General features: G+C 41.0%; 1 long non-coding RNA gene across 1 annotated transcript in view; it reads left to right on the top strand.

Annotated features, from left to right (window-relative positions):
- Positions 1–2,220: 2,220 nt before the first annotated feature.
- LOC309485394 overlaps positions 2,221–16,659 on the top strand; it is a 72,449-nt gene continuing 58,010 nt past the window's right edge. The window contains exon 1 of the long non-coding RNA XR_014201167.1: positions 2,221–2,495. This is a non-coding gene — a long non-coding RNA (uncharacterized lncRNA). The remainder of the gene's footprint in view (positions 2,496–16,659) is intronic.

The following is a 16,659-nucleotide window of genomic DNA, read 5'->3' on the forward strand; positions in this document are numbered from 1 at the left end:
AAGGTATTTCAACAGACCAAATAACCCCAAAAGTGCGTAATATATAGTAATATATAGGGATGTCCCGATCCGATCCACGGCATCGGTATCGTGCCGATACTGGCCCAAAACGCTAGATCGGATATCGGAGGGGAGAAAAAAAATGATCCGATCCGATACCCATTAGGGGTGGAACGGTACGTATTCGTACTGAACGTACGTTCGGTGCATGGATTTACACAGAGAATACACGACATAAAAATAAATAAAACTCACGTGCACATTAATGTAATACGGAAATAACGTTACTGTTGGATACGCGCATATGCGGGTTCTTTAGGGACACCTAATCTGTAGCCCCGCCTTAGCTCTGAATGCGCGTCTATATCGCTTCAAACGCTCACTTTATCATTATACGCGTGCGGCGCGTCCTATTCGCTTTGGACGCGCGAATGGATTCAAACTGTTCAAACATCGCACTAGACGCGATAGACGCGAATTTGACGCTCTATTCGCGTTTGGTGTGAACGCAGCAAAATGAACAGGCTGCGATGTCAAGATTGCAATGCTGGAGTGTGTGTGTGTGTGATCGAACAGTGGAAACATACTCCGTCATTTTCATACAGGACATCATTAAAACTGCAAAAAGTGTTTCTGTGAAACATTACATTCGTGTATGTCCTTTGCTTGTTTTCACAACTTTTGCTACGCAGGTAATTACCATCTTTGCTATAACCGTAACTTCTCAAAATAAACAATCCAAAAGCGAAGACACTCGGTGCAGGTCACGCGTGTTGTTCTTCTTCTTCTGTGTTTTGACTCGTTGCAATGCACACTGGTATGTTGACGGAAGTCGTGGGATTTCATGTGTTGCGTGATATCTCTGCGCCCAAGTAGCAGTGCTTCGCCTAAGTTGCTGTGCTTCGCCTGTGCTTCCCCATAATATAGTCCCAAGTCAATATCGGCCTAGGAAATCGCCTAGTGTTAATCTGGATCGCTATTTGTACTCGTTGTGAATACGCAGGCCACAAGAAGTAATTACGTGTTTTTTTTTTTTTTTTGTTTTTTCACTTTTACTCAGGACATGCTAGCTGGCAACAAAGGATTCCATTCATTGTGCTAAGCTAAGCTAGCGCCGACCCTGTCAAACTAAAACAATGCATGCACTGAGACAAAAATGCATTTGCCCACCTATCTAAATGTATGAAAGAATGTGAATAAGCCCTATTTCAAAAAAAGGTGGAGTGTTCCTTTAAGCCTACTTATTTGTGTAAAACACAACATTGTGCTTTTGTCAAACTGTAAACTATTGTCAAACTGTAACTGTCACCCAACCAAAATCACACACACACACACACACACACACACACACACACACACACACACACACACACACACACACACACACACACACGCTGTTTAAAAGCAAAAATGATCTAATCTTTTGGACATTCATCATATTGCATTGGTTTTCATTTCTTGTCCTAAAACAGACTAATCTGTTTGTTTTTAAGTTACACATTCTACATTGAATAAAAAAGAAAATCAAATGTGTTTTTAAAAGTACTAGTATTATTTTATACAGAAATAAATTATTTATAATTCAGATGAGAATAAAGTTAAAGTTAATTAAAATTTTAAGGAAACAAATATATTGATCTGAAATATAGCAAATTAATTTTAAATTCATTCAGGTTACCAAACATATCTCAAGGTCTTTTGAATAAAGGGTGGCAGTCTTTCATTATCAACTGTTGTTGTGGACTATATACTGGAGAAGCATTTGTTCTCCATTTGAGTGAGATGTTCTTATGTGGCTAATTGAGCAAAGTGCTTCCATATATTTTATTATTAGTAGTTTTAGTTCAAGAATAAAATAAAAATATCGGATTGATATCGGTATCGGCAAATAGCCAAAGCTGTAGCATCGGTATCGTATCGGAAGTGAAAAAGTGGTATCGGGACATCCCTAGTAATATATCTGTATTATGTAACTTATGTTGCCTTAATCAAAAATGTTCATTAACTTCAGCATTACGTGACACTATTTCAAAGTGATTTCCGTCATTTTGACTGATTATAAATTGCATTTACCTGTGAAAACAAACCTGGAAAGAGACGTGAGGATTTGAGGAGAACAACGAGAGATTCTTCGTGCAATCCAGTGAATTATTAATGCAATATATCGTAAATTAAATCAGGAGAACAGACCACAAATGTGCAGGAAATGTTGTCCTTTTTCATACTTTTACAGCGGATTGCAAAGGGAAAAAAGAAAGCAGCGACTGAAAAGAGCTCTTGCCGTAGTTATAACGTCACGTTAAAATAACAAGTATAACGTTATTCTCATGATCTCTGAAAATAAATCATGAAGGGAAACTGACAGATCATCCAGTCACACTGACGATCAGCTTTATTTGTAGGGCAACCTTATGATTTAAAATGATTAGTTTCAGCCTTTTTGAATGGAAGTTCCTCAAACCGGAAGTGCCTCCCATAATTCAAAACGCAGTGAGGTTGTCAGGAATAAGGTGGATGGACTACAACAAATAGGAAAAGAAAATATACAGTGTAATATATAAATTAATAATACGCGTAAAAATAAAGAAAACAAATGAAACGCTATAGACTGAACACGTGATACGCATGTGCGTGACATCATCGTCTTCAGAGATTCGCATGCACTTTAAACCCGTTTTCAAAAGTTTGCGTTTTCAGGCACACAAAACTCTGTAGTCGTGCAAACGAACGGCCAACACGCATAAAAAGTTTTACATTTTTATTTGAAACTGGTGTGGTGTATACAGCGCCTTTGATGAATCGCAGTACGACTGACGGTTTTGACCCTTTCAGGAAGAAGGACTACATGAAGAAGAGAGCCAGAGGCCAAGACGTGTCCGAGAAGTATCTCTTCCACGGCACCAACTGCAAGAACGTCAACGCCATCAGCTGGAACAACTTCGACAGTAGGATCAGCGGGACGCACGGAGCAGCCTATGGGAGAGGTGAAGTTAATAAACAACAATACAACAGGTTCTGTCATAGTTCACTCGGCCTCGTTCCATGTCGGAGAACGTTCCCTGATGACAGAATTCGCACTATTCCTTTAACCTTCATCCTTCCCTCGCACTTTATAACACATCTTTCCCTCGCAGGTCAAAGTGACCCGAAGCCCTAAAATTATACTTTTTTCATTTTTTTTGTCCAGAAAGCTTATTTTATTTCATTTTAATAATATCTTTTCTATTTTTTATTGTAAATTTTTTTTGAGATTTTTTTAACATTTTTATTTTATTTACCTTTAAATGACTAGATTTGATCAATAAATAATAAATAAATAGTAATTTAAGCAAATTCCTCACATTCTTTCAACTTAAATTCAAAATAACTCACAATTTCATGCATAACCCTTTTAATTCAGCTCTAAATATCTTTGTCGACCTCTTGTGGAAAAATTATAATATAACATGATATTTCGTGACTCTAGATGGCCTTATAGCTCCATATGAGCTGTTCCTCTGGGTCCTAAAGTCAGTTTTTCTTCAGTGTGCATTCAGATACACATGTACACATTATACAATCATTTTTTGGTGAATTTTTTGCATTTTTCAGTTTTTCTATGTGAACTGAAGCATTCCTCGCATTCATTTATTCCTAAGGGGGCAAATTGAGCCGCGAGAGAAGGATTTGTTACTGTTTTTCATTTCAACCACAAAACTCCTCGAATGATTTAAAAAAAAATTGTTTTGGTGTATTCTTGGTTCAAGTGCGACACAAGTCCTGAACCCCTCTGATGAACGCTCAATTTGTAAAAAATGAGTTCCGGGCCACAATGACCCGAGGGACGGAGGAGAGGTAAATCCCTGAGTTTTCTTCATCTGTTTTCACAGGGACTTATTTTGCCAGTGATCCGAAATACTCACACTCCTACACCGGATACTCGGACACGCGCTCCATGTTTATGTGTCGGGTCCTGCTCGGCGCCTACACTAAAGGATACTCCTGTTATCTGCGGCCCCCGTCCAGATACGGAGGAGACATCGTGTTCTACGACAGCTGTGTAAACGACGTCTACGACCCGTCTATATTCGTCGTGTTCGAAAATCACCAGATCTACCCCGAGTATCTGATCGAGTACACAGACTCGAGTAAGAAGAAGGAGGAGGAGGAGAAGAAGAAGGAGGAGGAGAAGAAGAAGAAGGAGGAGGAGAAGAAGAAGAAGGAGGAGGAGGAGAAGAAGAAAAAGGAGGAGGAGGAGAAGAAGAAGGAGGAGGAGGAGAAGAAGAAGAAGGAGGAGGAGAAGAAGAAGAAGGAGGAGGAGGAGAAGAAGAAGGAGGAGGAGAAGAAGAAGGAGGAGGAGGAGAAGAAGAAGGAGGAGAAGGAGAAGAAGAAGGAGGAGAAGAAGAAGGAGGAGGAGAAGAAGAAGGAGGAGAAGGAGAAGAAGAAGGAGGAGAAGAAGGAGGAGAAGAAGAAGGAGGAGGAGAAGAAGAAGGAGGAGAAGAAGAAGAAGGAGGAGAAGAAGAAGGAGGAGGAGAAGAAGAAGGAGGAGAAGAAGAAGGAGGAGAAGAAGAAGAAGGAGGAGAAGAAGGAGGTGGAGGAGAAGAAGAAGGAGGAGAAGAAGAAGAAGGAGGAGGAGAAGAAGAAGGAGGAGGAGGAGAAGAAGGAGGAGGAGAAGAAGAAGAAGGAGGAGAAGAAGAAGGAGGAGGAGGAGAAGAAGAAGGAGGAGAAGAAGGGGAAGAAGGAGGAGGAGAAGAAGAAGGAGGAGGAGGAGAACAAGGAGGAGAAGAAGAAGAAGGAGGAGAAGAAGAAGGAGGAGGAGGAGAAGAAGAAGGAGGAGAAGAAGGGGAAGAAGAAGGAGGAGGAGGAGAACAAGGAGGAGGAGAAGAAGAAGGAGGAGGAGGAGAAGAAGGAGGAGAGATGTTCTGGGGTCGAATTCATGAACATTTTAAGAAAATTCTTAAGAAAATAAAGAAAGGTAAATATTGAGAAGTTCGTAAGAATGTTCCTCAGTACAATTCTTGAAAAATTCTTTAAAAGTCCTCAAATATTAAAGTTTTTGGGAATATAAAATATTCTTATCTTTTTTCTTAATTTAGAGAATAAGAAGAAATTGTCACTTAAAGGGATACTTCAGGATTTAGCATTAAGCTTTGTATTAGTAGACAACCTGTAGTATTTTCGAATTAACGTGCTTCCCTCCCTCATATCCCCCTGACACCAGAGATTTATGTATTTTTTGTCTGGAAAAAATCCTCTGATGACGCAAAAATCGTCATTTTGCTAAAGTCAGTTCTCTTCAGTGTGCATTCAGATACACATGTACACATTATACAAACATTTTTTGGTGAATTTTGAGCATTTTTCAGTTGTACACAGAATGTACAAATAGTGTCAGCCGTCTTTCTTTGGAAGCTAAGCTAGCAGGCTCTTGTTCTGTGGAGAAAGCTGAGTATTAGGGGTTACCATCCTCTTTTTCCCAGACATGTCCGGCCGTCGAGATCGTCTAAAATGTCCGGGATTCGGCTTTTGCTTTCTGCAGTCGCCATTATATTGTCTACATGCACAACTTTTGTTTCATTAGCCCCGTTTACATGTAGCATTGTATTCCGATTATAACCAGTTTAAAAGTCCAATCAGAATGAAAATGCTCCATGTCAGCACCTCAATCGGAATAAAAATGCTCAAACCGATTGAAATTTCAGTCGGATTGAAGGGGGTGGAATAAACCTTTTCATGAACCGATCAAACTAAAGATTACACCATGTAAACGAGCTGATCCGATTACTTTGAGTGTACGTCTTTCTGCACATGCCTGGTTTTGCGCCAGATAATTCTGTCAGCTAACATAATGTTTTGTTTGTGATCCGATGTGGATTCTGATCACCTTATAAGGTAGGAATATTTATACCCGTTGCAAAACACGATGCACGCTAACCATTACCATAGTAAACATGGTAAATATGAACGCTTGAAGAAATCAGACAAATCATATATCATAATCCTGTTTTTATTTTATCTGCCAGTAGCCTACGTCTCGTCTCTTTATACAGTCAACCGGAATCCGTCAATCAGAACGATCTCAATCGGAATAGCAAAAAAGTGTGCATGTAAACGGGGCTAGTGAAATACATGAGTTTGCTTTTTGAGCACAAGTCACTGATTTATTATGCACAGGAAATAAGGGCGTTTTACTAAAAACTGAAACCTTCCTGCTTTCTGCAATAGGGGATTCTTCATCAAGACCAGAGTGGAGAATTGACGCTTTAAAGGGATAGTTCACTTTGAAATAAAATTTTGGTATGTTTTAGCTTACCTCAAGGGCATCCAAGATGTAGGTGTCTTTTTTTCCGCAGTAGTTTCAATTTTGATATTTTTAGGTCAAACCGTTCTTGTCTGTCAGTCATATAATGCAGGTCGATGGTCACTGTCTCAAAGAGCATGCACAGAGTCCAAATTAAAACAATTCCCCATCATCCAAATTAAACAATTCCCCATCGTAAGTACACATTGATGGCCCAAGACACGAAACGAGCGGTTTGTGTGAGAAAACGAACAGTATTTATATCGTTTTTACCTCTTGAACACAGCTGCGTCCAAATGATCTGAGAGCGCGGGCGGGTATAGATATATACACTAGATGTCACATTTGCTACTGCGAAACCGTAGCCAATGCGTCCAAATGATCTGAGAGCGCGGGCGGGTATAGATATATACACTAGATGTCACATTTGCTACTGCGAAACCGTAGCCAATGCGACATCTAGTGTATATATCTATACCCGTCCGCGCTCTCAGATCACTTGGACGCAGCTGTGTTCAAGAGGTAAAAACGATATAAATACTGTTCGTTTTCTCACACAAACCGCTCGTTTCGTGTCTTGGGCCATCAATGTGTACTTACGATGGGGAATTGTTTAAAGGACAAATCCAGTGAAAAATGAACCTAGGGGTAATTAACACATGGTTACCGAGTCGATCGTTCCCTGGGGTGCGTTTTCATGATAATCGAATGTAAAGAGTTTTATTTATAAAAACAGATTAGCTCATAACACTAGTATATGGGGCAGAGAGTAAGTAAAAACACATCGCAAGTTAATACCACTAACAAGGCTCAAAATAGCCTCACACTAACACGGTATCATGATGAGGGTCCATACATGCAAACCGAAGCATTGAGAACTTTGTAAGTGTACAGACAGTTTAATAAGAAGATACTTTATAAAGACAGTACATTACGCGTTTACATGCACAGACTGTTTTCCAAGATGGATCCTGCATGTAAACGCGTAATGTACTGTCTTTATAAAGTATCTTCTTATTAAACTGTCTGTACACTTACAAAGTTCTCAATGCTTCGGTTTGCATGTATGGACCCTCATCATGATACCGTGTTAGTGTGAGACTATTTTGAGCCTTGTTAGTGGTATTAACTTGCGATGTGTTTTTACTTACTCTCTGCCCTATATACTAGTGTTATGAGCTAATCTGTTTTTATAAATAAAACTCTTTACATTCGATTATCATGAAAACGCACCCCAGGGAACGATCGACTCGGTAACCATGTGTTAATTACCCCTAGGTTCATTTTTCACTGGATTTGTCCTTTAATTTGGACGATGGGGAATTGTTTTAATTTGGACTCTGTGCATGCTCTTTGAGACAGTGACCATCGACCTGCATTATATGACTGACAGACAAGAACGGTTTGACCTAAAAATATCAATATTGAAACTACTGCGGAAAAAAAGACACCTACATCTTGGATGCCCTTGAGGTAAGCTAAAACATACCAACATTTTATTTCAAAGTTAACTATCCCTTTAATGTCAACAAATGAAGGCTTATACAGAGTGCTGAAGGGGATGGTCGAAGGAAAATGGTTTCGTAGGAGAAAATACACGCTTGTCCAAAGGTGAGACCAAAAACAAGAACGAAATGGAAATAGCATTGCTTGAAAACATGTAAAGCTCTTACACAAGTGACAGTAAAATTACCTTGATGACAAATAAGCAAAATGTGAAAAAAACAGCGGATTGAAAGTGAATGTTTAGCAATGAATAAATGTTCATGGGCATCCAAAGAATGCCATAGTAACAGCAACATTACCTTACATAAACTACATATCTCAGAATCAAACAGGACTAATCAGCTCTCTTCTGAAAACTTTTACAGAATGCCTGGATCTACTTCGGAAACTTCGTGACAGAGAGTCAGGGATCAGCTTAAGGAACATTTTAGGTCATGACTGGTTTAAAGAAACACCAGACACAGATGCAATCAAGTCCGAGCCGACAGACGGTGAGTCTCTAGTTATAATCACTCTGATTCATGTCCGCTTCAGCCTGATGTTAGGCAACATGCAGAAAGTAAACATGCATGCAACTTTCCCTGAAGGAATGGATCGCAGCAGCAGCGACGTGTTCGATTATGGATATATCCCCGAAGGAATGGATCGCAGCAGCGAGTGCATTCTGGGAGTTGTTGTCTTTCATCCACATAAGCCAAAAATACATTTTCTGGCTTTTCTCAGTCTAGAAAGCTCCAAATTCAAAAATAATTTCACATTTCTTCTACATAAATGACCTATTTTAAATACACATTCATCTTTCCAGAGGTGAAGTATCCCTTTAAAGAATATAGTCCAACGCCGTGGTACAACGAGCACACTCAGGCACTTAAGAGAGCAGCCAGAAAAATGGAGCGCAACTGGAAGAAAACAAAACTAGAGGTATTTCGCATTTCATGGAAAGAGAGTTCGATTGCATACAGAGAGGCCTTAAAAGCTGCTAGATCTGCTTATTTTTCAACCCTATTAGAAGAAAATAAACAAAACCTTAGGTATTTATTTGAAACAGTGGCGAAACTAACGAAAAAGAAAGCTTCAAGCCCAGAAATTTCCAAGCAACACAGCAGTAATGACTTTATGAACTTCTTCACTTAAAAGATTGATAATATCAGGGACAAAATTATAACTATGCAACCGTCTACTACAGTATCGCATCAGGGAGAGCATTGTAGTCTCCCTAAGGAAAAATTCGATTCATTTATTGCTATAGGAGAGGAAGAATTCGCTAAACCGACAACATGTATGTTAGACCCTATACCGACTAAGCTACTGAAAGAGATGCTTCCAGAGGTCATAGATGCTCTTCTTACTATCATCAATTCATCTTTGTCTCTAGGATACGTACCAAAAACCTTTAAGCTGGCTATGATTAAACCGCTTGTTAAAAAACTTAACTTGATCCTACAGAATTAGTCAATTACAGGCCGATCTCGAATCTACCCTTTCTGTCAAAGATACTAGAAAAGGCGGTATCTTCACAACTATGTTCCTTTTCAGAAAGAAATGATATCTGCGAGGATTTAGTGGAATTGCATTAGCATGGTTTAAATCATACTTATCTGACCGTTATCAGTTTGTAGCAGTAAATGAAGAGATGTCTTATCGATCACAAGTTCAGTATGGCGTACCACAAGGCTCAGTACTAGGACCCACTGCTGTTCACTCTGTACATGCCACCATTAGGAGATATCATTAGGAAGCATGGAATTAGCTTTCACTGTTATGCCGATGATACTCAGCTCTATATTTCTTCACAACCTAACGAAAACTACCAATTCAAAAAATTAACGGAATGCACAGCTGATATAAAAAAATTGGATGACTAGTAATTTCCTGAAATTCTGAAAAAAACAGAGATTCTAATTATTGGACAAAAAACTTCCTCACGTAATAACCTAGAATACTGTCTAACACTTGATGGCTGTTCTGTCAAGTCTTCGTCGTCGGTTAGGAACCTGGGTGTGCTCTTTGATACCAATCTTTCATTTGAAAGTCACTTGTCTAGTATCTGTAAAACCGCATTTTTCCATCCTAAAAATATATCTAAATTACGGCATGTGCTCTCATTGACAAATGCGTAACAATTAGTTCATGCGTTCATGACCTCAAGGCTAGATTATTGTAATGCTCTACTGGGTGGTTGCCCTGCACGCTTAATAAACAAACTACAGCTGGTCCAAAATGCAGCAGCTCGAGTTCTTACCAGAACCAGGAAGTATGACCATATTAGCCCTGTTCTGTCAACACTGCATTGGCTCCCTATTAAACATCGCATCAATTTTAAAATATTGCTGATTACTTACAAAGCACTAAATGGTTTAGCTCCGCAGTACTTGAGCGAGCTCTTAACGCATTATAGTCCTTCACGTCTATTGCGATCTCAAAATTCCGGCCAGTTGATAATACCTAGAATATCAAAATCGACTGCTGGCGGTAGATCCTTCTCCTATTTAGCACCAAAACTTTGGAACAGTCTTCCTACCATTGTCCGGGAAGCAGACACACTCTGTCAGTTCAAAGCTAGACTAAAAACACATCTCTTTGACCTAGCATACACATAACACTATAGACTTCTATAATTCAATGTTAGGCGGCATAGATCAGGTCAGCCGGAACCGGGAACACTTCCCATAAATCCTGATGTACTCGTTACATCCTCGTTTATCCTGAGGTTTTCCCGCAGCCTGCCGGATCCAGGCTGTATCCAGATCTGATGAAGGACCTGCGCCTGGACCCGATGTCATAGCGGGGTGCTAAAGTGCCAACTAGTTTCTCCTTATGGAGGATCCCTTTGTAACAATTTCCCTTACACTATAACAGCAAGGGAAAAGTACTTCTCGCAAAACATAAGGTAACGGGCGGATCTGATACCTGCTGGGATAATTAAAGCCAGTAGCAGCTTACTTTCGTTAAACAACCACTAAAGGAAAAAAATATACAATCAATCTGCACGTGTGTAGACTTGAATTAATTATATATTAACGAAAATTCAATAAGACACAAGTTCAACAAAGTGTATTGAAAGATATATCACATTAATACCCCGTCGGGCAACATGCAGATATTTCAGCGCTGGAGGCACGGCCGCACTCCGATACATCAAACAAACATTTGCAAACTTTATCACAATTTCCCTCGCACATTTAACCCTCAGAACCCCAATGTCCCAATGTCCTGGCCAGCAGACCAAATGTTCATTCAAACCACATAGATGTCCTCCGCGGTGAAGAAAGAGACACAAAACAAAAATACCAGGCGAAGCATGGCGAGAAGCCGCAGTCAATATATCCCCAGTGAACTTGCGCAATCTCGCCACAGTCTGATTAGCCGATGGGAAGCTGTAGTAGTCCAGAAAAAACAATCGTAAGGTAATCCACCAAAAAAAAGTTTCTTAGTCCCTTTGATGAATTCCTCAAGCAACTATTACACAGAGCCCGCTAAACTCAGACCGCTTCCCCGATTGAACTCCAGAGTCCCCCCACGTCACTTCCCATTCTCCTTAAAACATATTGCGTGACAAAACAATGATGAGAGAAGAAAAAAACAAATAAAAGTCCTTATAACAGTCCATGATTACGCCACAGGCATCTGATATAACAGTTCTCTTCTTTTACACGTGAAGACAAAAAACAATACCACAAAGCATGTTTATCATCACCTCAAAAAGCTGTACAATGAAGGCAGAATAGGAGACTATTACATCCCCCCCAGCCAGCGGCTTATTGGGACCTTCAATTTATCAGTTAGCCAACAAAGACGGTAGTTTACAGGACCGAGTTTTTTCTCTACCCTAACCAGCCCTGACCATTTGGGTGCAAACTTGGCAGAGAATTTGGCTGAGGCTTTAGACAGCGGATGCGACCTAACCCAGACCAGATCCCCAACATCAAAGTGTACATCTTTGCGTCGTGCATTATAGTACCTGGCTTGTCTGGCTTTTGCCATTCCCACATGTCTTTCGACCTCCTTCAGTAATAATGTATGTGAGTGTACAGTGTGGTATGTAGATGTGCTGGGTGCAGGAGACTTGTGAATAAGGCGCTCTAGCGGGCCTTTAAGGTGGCGCCCCAAAGCCAGCACAGCAGGGGACACACCAGTGGTCTCATGCACGGCTGTGTTGATAGCCAACCGGAACTCAGGCAGCCACCGATCCAAGTCCTGATGATGTTCCCCTACAAAGGAGGCAATCATGGTCTATAATATCCTATTGACCCTCTCTGTAAGATTCGTCTGGGGATGGTATGCTGTCGTGAGCTTTTGGGTAACACCCCACGATTCACACAGGCTGGATAATAAGTGACTAGTGAATTGGGGCCCCCGGTCAGACACAAGAAAGGCAGGTACCCCCCAGCGTGTAAAGATGTCATTCTTCAGGATCTGGCAGACCTTTGGTGTCTTGGCATCCTTCAATGCAAACAGTTCCACCCACTTAATGAAATAGTCGACAACCACCATTAAAACTGAATTCCGGGCTTTACTGAGAGGGAATGGCCCCATAAAGTCCACTCCTATCATCTCCCCTGGTGCTTTGACTTCTGTAGATTGGAGAAAGCCAGCTGGCTTTTCATTCGAACCCTTGTACTGTTGAGAGATATGGCAAGCTCGGACATGACTCCAAACATCCTTGCGAACTGTGGGCCACCAGGCCACCTCCAGGATCTTCAGGAGGGTCTTCATCCTTCCCAGGTGACCCCCCAACGGACTGTCGTGGAAGTAAGACAGAAACTCCGGAACTAGGTTAGCGGGAACAACCAGCTGGTAATTAAATCCACCATACTTAGACGGTACACCCCGGTATAACACCCCCTGCTGCTGTTGGTAATGGAGACAATCAGGTGAGTGCAGTTATACCGGGGTGTACCGTCTAAGTATGGTGGATTTAATTACCAACTGGTTGTTCCCGCTAACCTAGTTCCGGAGTTTCTGTCTTACTTCCACGACAGTCCGTTGGGGGGTCACCTGGGAAGGATGAAGACCCTCCTGAAGATCCTGGAGGTGGCCTGGTGGCCCACAGTTCGCAAGGATGTTTGGAGTCATGTCCGAGCTTGCCATATCTGTCAACAGTACAAGGGTTCGAATGAAAAGCCAGCTGGCTTTTCTCCAATCTACAGAAGTCAAAGCACCAGGGGAGATGATAGGAGTGGACTTTATGGGGCCATTCCCTCTCAGTAAAGCCCGGAATTCAGTTTTAATGGTGGTTGTCGATTATTTCAGTAAGTGGGTGGAACTGTTTGCATTGAAGGATGCCAAGACACCAAAGGTCTGCCAGATCCTGAAGAATGTTACCCAAAAGCTCACGACAGCATACCATCCCCAGACGAATCTTACAGAGAGGGTCAATAGGACATTATAGACCATGATTGCCTCCTTTGTAGGGGAACATCATCAGGACTGGGATCGGTGGCTGCCTGAGTTCCAGTTGGCTTTCAACACAGCCGTGCATGAGACCACTGGTGTGTCCCCTGCTGTGCTGGCTTTGGGGCGCCACCTTAAAGGCCCGCTAGAGCGCCTTATTCACAAGTCTCCTGCACCCAGCACATCTACATACCACACTGTACACTCACATACATTATTACTGAAGGAGGTCGAAAGACATGTGGGAATGGCAAAAGCCAGACAAGCCAGGTACTATAATGCACGACGCAAAGATGTACACTTTGATGTTGGGGATCTGGTCTGGGTTAGGTCACATCCGCTGTCTAAAGCCTCAGCCAAATTCTCTGCCAAGTTTGCACCCAAATGGTCAGGGCCGGTTAGGGTAGAGAAAAAACTCGGTCCTGTAAACTACCGTCTTCGTTGGCTAACTGATAAATTGAAGGTGGATAATGTAAATGTGGTAGACTTGAAACCATTCTATGGTCCCAATAAGCCGCTGGCTGGGGGGGGGGATGTAATAGTCTCCTATTCTGCCTTCATTGTACAGCTTTTTGAGGTAATGATAAACATGCTTTGTGGTATTGTCTTCACGTGTAAAAGAAGAGAACTGTTATATCAGATGCCTGTGGCGTAATCACGGACTGTTATAAGGACTTTTATTTGTTTTTTTCTTCTCTCATCATTGTTTTGTCACGCAATATGTTTTAAGGAGAATGGGAAGTGACGTGGGGGGACTCTGGAGTTCAATCGGGGAAGCGGTCTGAGTTTAGCGGGCTCTGTGTAATAGTTGCTTGAGGAATTCATCAAAGGGACTAAGAAACTCTTTTTTGGTGGATTACATTACGATTGTTTTTTCTGGACTACTACAGCTTCCCATCGGCTAATCAGACTGTGGCGAGATTGCGTAAGTTCACTGGGGATATATTGACTGCGGTTTCTCGCCATGCTTCGCCTGGTATTTTTGTTTTGTGTCTCTTTCTTCACCGCGGAGGACATCTAGTTCCGTACGGACAATTTATGGGGTTTGAATGAACATTTGGTCTGCTGGCCAGGACATTGGGGTTCTGAGGGTTAAATGTGCAAGGGAAATTGTGATAAAGTTTGCAAATGTTTGTTTGATGTATCGGAGTGCGGCCGTGCCTCCAGCGCTGAAATATCTGCATGTTGCCCGACGGGGTATTAATGTGATTTATCTTTCAATACACTTTGTTGAACTTGTGTCTTATTGAATTTTCGTTAATATATAATTAATTCAAGTCTACATATGTGCAGATTGATTGTATATTTTTTTCCTAGTAGTTGGCACTTTAGCACACTGCTATGACATCGGGTCCAGGCGCAGGTCCTTCATCAGATCTGGATACAGCCTGGATCCGGCAGGCTGCGGGAAAACCTCAGGATAAACAAAAATTAGCGTAGATGCCACATTTTTCTTATGATGTAACGAGTACATCAGGATTCATGGGAAGTGTTCCCGGTTCCGGCTGACCTGATCTATGCAGCCTAACATTGAATTATAGAAGTCTATAGTGTTATGTGTATGCTAGGTCAAAGAGATGTGTTTTTAGTCTAGCTTTGAACTGACAGAGTGTGTCTGCTTCCCGGACAATGGTAGGAAGACTGTTCCAAAGTTTTGGTGCTAAATAGGAGAAGGATCTACCGCCAGCAGTCGATTTTGATATTCTAGGTATTATCAACTGGCCGGAATTTTGAGATCGCAATAGACGTGAAGGACTATAATGCGTTAAGAGCTCGCTCAAGTACTGCGGAGCTAAACCATTTAGTGCTTTGTAAGTAATCAGCAATATTTTAAAATTGATGCGATGTTTAATAGGGAGCCAATGCAGTGTTGACAGAACAGGGCTAATATGGTCATACTTCCTGGTTCTGGTAAGAACTCGAGCTGCTGCATTTTGGACCAGCTGTAGTTTGTTTATTAAGCGTGCAGGGCAACCACCCAGTAGAGCATTACAATAATCTAGCCTTGAGGTCATGAACGCATGAACTAATTGTTACGCATTTGTCAATGAGAGCACATGCCGTAATTTAGATATATTTTTAGGATGGAAAAATGCGGTTTTACAGATACTAGACAAGTGACTTTCAAATGAAAGATTGGTATCAAAGAGCACACCCAGGTTCCTAACCGACGACGAAGACTTGACAGAACAGCCATCAAGTGTTAGACAGTATTCTAGGTTATTACGTGAGGAAGTTTTTTGTCCAATAATTAGAATCTCTGTTTTTTTCAGAATTTAGTAGAAGGAAATGACTAGTCATCCAATTTTTTTTATATCAGCTGTGCATTCCGTTAATTTTTTGAATTGGTAGTTTTCATTAGGTTGTGAAGAAATATAGAGCTGAGTATCATCGGCATAACAGTGAAAGCTAATTCCATGCTTCCTAATGATATCTCCTAATGGTAGCATGTACAGAGTGAACAGCAGTGGGTCCTAGTACTGAGCCTTGTGGTACGCCATACTGAACTTGTGATCGATAAGACATCTCTTAATTTACTGCTACAAACTGATAACGGTCAGATAAGTATGATTTAAACCATGCTAATGCAATTCCACTAAATCCTCGCAGATATCATTTCTTTCTAAAAAGGAACATAGTTGTGAAGATACCGCCTTTTCTAGTATCTTTGACAGAAAGGGTAGATACGAGATCGGCCTGTAATTGACTAATTCTGTAGGATCAAGTTACGTTTTTTAACAAGCGGTTTAATCATAGCCAGCTTAAAGGTTTTTGGTACGTATCCTAGAGACAAAGATGAATTGATGATAGTAAGAAGAGGATCTATGACCTCTGGAAGCATCTCTTTCAGTAGCTTAGTCGGTATAGGGTCTAACATACATGTTGTCGGTTTAGCGAATTCTTCCTCTCCTATAGCAATAAATGAATCGAATTTTTCCTTAGGGAGACTACAATGCTCTCCCTGATGCGATACTGTAGTAGACGGTTGCATAGTTATAATTTTGTCCCTGATATTATCAATCTTATAAGTGAAGAAGTTCATAAAGTCATTACTGCTGTGTTGCTTGGAAATTTCTGGGCTTGAAGCTTTCTTTTTCGTTAGTTTCGCCACTGTTTCAAATAAATACCTAAGGTTTTGTTTATTTTCTTCTAATAGGGTTGAAAAATAAGCAGATCTAGCAGCTTTTAAGGCCTCTCTGTATGCAATCGAACTCTCTTTCCATGAAATGCGAAATACCTCTAGTTTTGTTTTCTTCCAGTTGCGCTCCATTTTTCTGGCTGCTCTCTTAAGTGCCTGAGTGTGCTCGTTGTACCACGGCGTTGGACTATATTCTTCAAAGGGATACTTCACCTCTGGAAAGATGAATGTGTATTTAAAATAGGTCATTTATGTAGAAGAAATGTGAAATTATTTTTGAATTTGGAGCTTTCTAGACTGAGAAAAGCCAGAAAATGTATTTTTGGCTTATGTGGATGAA

The sequence above is a fragment of the Leuciscus leuciscus genome (genome assembly GCF_965113295.1).
Source record: "Leuciscus leuciscus genome assembly, chromosome: 21".
Lineage (NCBI taxonomy): Eukaryota > Metazoa > Chordata > Actinopteri > Cypriniformes > Leuciscidae > Leuciscus > Leuciscus leuciscus.